Source organism: Thermobia domestica, chromosome 6 (assembly GCF_964235325.1).
Source record: "Thermobia domestica chromosome 6, izTheDome1.hap1.1, whole genome shotgun sequence".
NCBI lineage: Eukaryota > Metazoa > Arthropoda > Insecta > Zygentoma > Lepismatidae > Thermobia > Thermobia domestica.
In genome coordinates, this window is record NC_137459.1 from 130,645,653 (window position 1) to 130,651,652 (window position 6,000).

Genomic DNA, 6,000 nt, shown 5'->3' on the forward strand with positions numbered 1-6,000 from the left:
AATAGAATGATATATTGTTCATTATTAATATCTGCTCGTTGAGTTTTTTCCGTAATATTTTTTTGGAAATACAGAGGAATTATATTCTGGAAATATTAAAAATGTCATGTAATAAAATCGTTGTTAATGAACAAAATATATTCAATCATTTGAGTTTTTCTTGTAACTCATATGTTGACACGTGGTGACATCTGGTAGGAATAATTTAAACAACGTGTAAAGAAAGGCAATTTATACCGCTTCCTTTCCAACCATTTTAAAAGCATCGTAATAAAATTAATCGGAACGTCTCGCTTATAGCAGTGATGATATATGAACAATAGAAGGAAACTCTACGTTTTAGAACTGCTACAATTATTTCTATTATATCTTTTATTTTCTTATAATAAATTACTCAAATAAAACAGTCATGCTGTGATTAAATTATAATTTGTTTTAAAAGCTCTGCTTATGTATTCTATCGTTTTTCATTAAAGAAAAACTCAGAAGAATTATACTCCGAAAATACTAAAAGTTGTGATCGTAGCAAAAAAAACTGTTAATTTTTAGTTGATCGATTTATGTATTATTATTTTGTATTATTTATTTAAATGGTTCACTTGCATAACAAATTCCGAGCAAAGTTTATCAGCGAAATAATAAAGTAGTTGTCAAATAGTCGTGGAAAGCTATTAACCTTTATTTTACGGCTTGTCAGTACACTGCCAGAATAGTAAATCCGTTCTTTCCCGCGTGGCACTGTACTGACACAGGCGAAAGGTCTACTTTGACCCGCGAGCACACCGGTTGAGAACCAACGTTTTTGGTTCCTTTCACTATGGACTATCTCTTCATACAATAAGGCACATCAGTTAAAAAAAATATGTGTGCTCGCGGGTCAAAGTAAACATTTCGCCTGTGTCCGTACAGTGCCACGCGGGAAAGAACGGATTTACTATTCTGGCAGAGTACTGACAGCCGTAAAATAAAGGTTAAAAATTATTTTCTGTATTACTTTGAAAGATAAATTGTAAAAGTTGATTATTATACTACCATAGAACAACTGAATATAGGTTGATGCTTGCAATAACATACTTAAAGATAAATATAAATGTATATGTTAGGTGTTATTGAGAAAAACAATTTACTACTGCTAGAATTGTATTTTACAATAATTGTTGAACTTAGATAGCACAAATAACATATAAATACATGGCATGCATCTGGGCGGGATGATAGCGTTTTACACCGCAATAGTTTGCAGCAATACAATGTGGTGTATGAGTAACGCGCTTGACTTATACACTAACAGTCCCTGGTTCAATCCCCGGCCAATGCGTGATTTATTTTTTATAAATTTACCAACTTGCGAAACGAAGAAATTTTATTTCTAATGTAATGTGTACGTTATTTATTGTTACGTTGAAGCTTGTTGATAAATAATTGCGAAAGATTGAGAATACTTTGTTAAAAGCTGTGAGTTGTAAAATTATTTTTTTGTGGAAAAAGTGTATTATTAGTTTTATAATGGTATGTCCGGGAAAACTCACCATATTACTACATACAGATGAATCGTATCTTTAAGCTTGCTTGTAGAAATAAATCGCATGGGTACCGCAAGAAAGTAAAGAGTGAAGCGTGTACGGAGTGTAAAATTCGGAAGTTGTTCGGGAATGGAATATGGTTTAGTAACGTCGTTAGGAACGGACAAGTATTAAGGGTGCTTGTGCGAACGAATCGTGGTTTATGGACGTTGTAAGTTATGGCGGGATAAGTGTTACTTGTTATTTTTGGGGAATGTTGGAAAATAGACGCGAACGTGAAGGAATTGGACTACACTTTGATTGGGGGAACTTGATACTACAGCTATGCTATGAGGTGTTATTTTTTATTGAGTGTTAAAATCTTGGGTCGGGTTGATCATATTGCAGAACTGATACTGCTTACAACATTTTGAGGTATCCCCAGAGCAATGAGGGGTGGGTATTAAGTGAAGGAGAGATACAATGTTAAGCACTGTAGAATGTAGAAGCACTGTAGCACTAGACGTAACCATGATATATATAATGTACTCAATATAATTGTATTTTAAATAATTTGGTTAAAATACGACTTAATCTTGAACGTTGTATAATATCTACATTGCTTACTTACGATTACATCCTACTGGGTTAGGCAATTTGGTGTGACATTGGCGTAGTGGTGGAATGTATACCATCAAGGACCTGAAATTGCAGTTTAATGGCAATAGACAGAATCATTTAATTTTTGCGATTAGCAGAATGCCTATGTGTTACCTGTTATGGGTAGAAATGATTGTATGATAGCATTACCGGGGGAGATTACAAAATTTAAAACAATAAATACTGAAAAGTTTACACTGTACTAGGATATTTGTTTCAGACTTACTTTGTACAGATACAGATAAAAGTAAGTTTACTTGATCTGATCCTCAAAACAATTGATGGCAGGGGTTTTTTATTCATTTTTGTCTACACATTTGTATATATACATTAGTTTGCATCATTGTCATGATAAATTATATGATCTATAGAGGAAAATACTAAACCGTATTGATATGAGAATATAAAATAATTATCAACACGCTACTATTGTTTTAGCTCTGAATCAGAGTGATACATAGTTGCCATTTGCTATTTTTTCTTTCTTTACTATCCTTTCGCCAATCCCCGCACCCTTTATAGACATTAGTTGCATTCTCTATGAATCTGCTTCCGTTATTTTCTCCTCTAAGGTAATATTTGGTTCGCCCTTAATAATAGGTGGTATTATGAATGAATCCCATGTGATTCTCTTATTGTTAGTTCCGCCTGTACACATCTTTGACTCAGTTTCATAGACTTCTATCACTATTCTTTGAACTTTTTGTATTGCTACCAATTTTTTGCCTCTTATTACTTCGAGCTTGTATTTTACTTATTATTTTCTTTCCTTTGGTAGTCTTTGCCATCTATTCCACCTTTACTTCTTATGCTCCTCGTAATGCTCTTAAATATTAGTACAAGATAGATAATTAACTTTAGGTAATATGAAATAATTAAAATTCTCCCTCCCTCTCTCTACCAATATCTATTTAGCTATATATCTATTTCTCTTTCTTTTTTGTTTCACTCTCTCCACCTACATCTATCTACCTATCTAGCTATTTCTTTTTCTTTCTTTGCTGGCTTTCTCTACCTATCTATCTATTTCTCTTTCTTTCTTTTTCTCTCTTTACCTATCTACCTATTTCTCTTTCTTTCTTTTCTCTCTTTCTCTACCTACCTAGCCATTTCTCACTATTTGCCTATTATATTTCATGTCGTTTTATCTTTGCTCCTTGTGATATATCAACTATTAGAATTCAATTATATTTTCTGTTTTTATATTCCTCATTTGCTGCCCACACCTCTTCTCTCTTAGAATATTAGAATATTAGCTTGATAAGAAATAACTAAAACTCTTTGTTTCCTTCATTGATTGGTTTATAAAGTGAACTTTCCTAACCTTGCTGTGTATTTAACGTTCTTTATATGTATTGCAGTTATTAGTCACATGTAAAATATTGGCTTGATAATGTGAACTAATTAAAACTTTTTCTATTCTCTTTTTGTGTAACCTCCTTATCTATATCTATTTCTCTATCTGTTTCTTTGGATTTTTGAACAATACTTCGGTACTAGGAATATTTAAAATCTCTTCTGTTTCTTTCATTTAAGATATGTATTTCCCTCCTGATCAACACAGCCTAAGATTTTCTAATGCCCTTTCTACTAAAACTTCTCATACTTTTTGCCTATCATATGTGTTTTCCTGATAAAAACTTCAGTCGCTATTAAAAAGTTTCTAGTACTTTCAGATATCCTCCCTTTTGCATGTCTTCTGATAAAGCCCATTGCTTCTACTAAACTCATTTACTTGTACTAAAACCCCAATATTATCTCTCCCACTCACTGGACCTCATGCTCATGCTTTACCATGTCATCGTTGTCCCCTTTGTATTTGATAGGCTTCTATGTGTTCCTTGCAGAGTAATGCCATCAGATATTATGAAATAATTAAAATTTCTCTCTCATATAAATTATTTGATATTACGAAGTATATAAAACTTCTCTTCCCAGACTGCTTTCTTTTCATGTGTTCATTTGGTATTATGAAAATTACTTCTTTCTATACCTTTACTTACAAACCTTTAACACACACACACACACACACACACATATATATATATATATATATATATATATATATATATATATATATATATATATATAATCATGTATAGTTATAACTTGGTTACAGTCACTACGATGAGAAAAATACTTAATACAATACATTTTAAAAAACTTTTTTCTGAGCTTTGGCTGCATAAACATATTGACACTTTAGCTTTTCCTGATACCATTCTTCTAAGGTATATATATATATTTAATAAGTATATTCTATAGTCCGTGTAACGTGGTTTCCTGTCACCACGGCATGGCGCGTCCTCAGGTTGCGGATCGAGGAGAAGGCTTCTAGATATAGAGGTTAGCTGCAAATATACTGAATAAGCAGTCGCGGACAGCCGACTAGGAGTGGTCCTCCAGCTTGGGGGTTTGGGTAGGGCTAACAACCTCATCCTGTAAAAAAAGCACTTGTTCAGAAATATTCACAAAAGCCTCGGACAAGAACTGATAACTTGGCGCGACCTCAGCAAAAGAAAATGGACATGAGATTTGGAACATGGAATATTAGGAGTCTTTATAGGGCAGGCGCGTTAAAATCCGTAACGAGTGAGTTAGAGAAATACAGGATGGACGTAGTAGGAGTTCAGGAAGTTAGGTGGGAAGGAAATGGATCTGAGAATTCCGGAAATTTTACGTTCTTTTACGGAGAAGGAAACAAAAATCACCAGTTAGGAACAGGGTTTTTTCGTTCATAAACGTATATTACCAGCAATTAAACTGATTGAATTTGTCACTGACAGACTCTTTTATTACTCTTAAGGGACGGTGGTGTGATATTAATGTTTTAAATGTACATGCCCCAACTGAAGATAAGGATGACGATATAAAAGACAGTTTTTACGAAGAAGTGGAACGGATATTTGACCAACTCCCGCGATACCATATGAAAATTCTATAAGGGGATTTCAATGCGAAGGTAGGACGAGAGGATATTTTCAAACCGATTATAGGGAACGAAAGTCTGCATAAGGAAAGTAATGACAGCGGTGTTAGACTCGTAAATTTTGCAACATCCAAAAACCTAATCGTGAAGAGTACAAAATTCCCACATCGCGACATTCATAAATACACTTGGACATCACCAGACGGGAAAACACATAATCAAATTGATCACGTTTTAAAAGATAGAAGAAGACAGGTTAGCATAATTGATGTCCGGTCGTTTAGAGGGGCTGATTGTGACACCGACCACCGAGAGGTTATCGTTGAATAAAGGTAATATTCATTGTCCGAAAATCGAGAGATTCAATTTAAAGAAATTAGAAGAGAGCCAGGTAAGAGAGAAATATCAGATTGAAGTTTCGAATAGATTCTCGGCTTTAGAAGATTCGGAGTGCACTAGTGTTGAGGATACCTGGAATGAAATTAGAGATAGCATTATAATTTCAGCAAAAGAAAAATTGGGACACGCGGAAATACGTAGGAACAAACCATGGTTCGACCAGGAATGCATAAAACTAGCAGAGAAGAGAAAACAGGCAAAATTACGCTGGCTACAAAATCCGAATGAAATAACTACACAAAATTTCGCAGATATCAGGCGGGAAACTTCCAAAACTTTTAAAACAAAGAAACGCGATTTTCTGAAAGCTAAAATTAAGGAACTTGAAGATAATAGTAAAAATAAAAACATCCGGGACATGTATAAGGGAATCAACGAATTCAAGAAAGGCTATCAACCTCGTGCTTATATATTAAAGAAATCTGACGGTACAGTTCTCACTGACACGGATAGCATCTTAAATAGATGGAAAGATTTCTTTGACGATTTGCTTAACACACAACCGAAAAC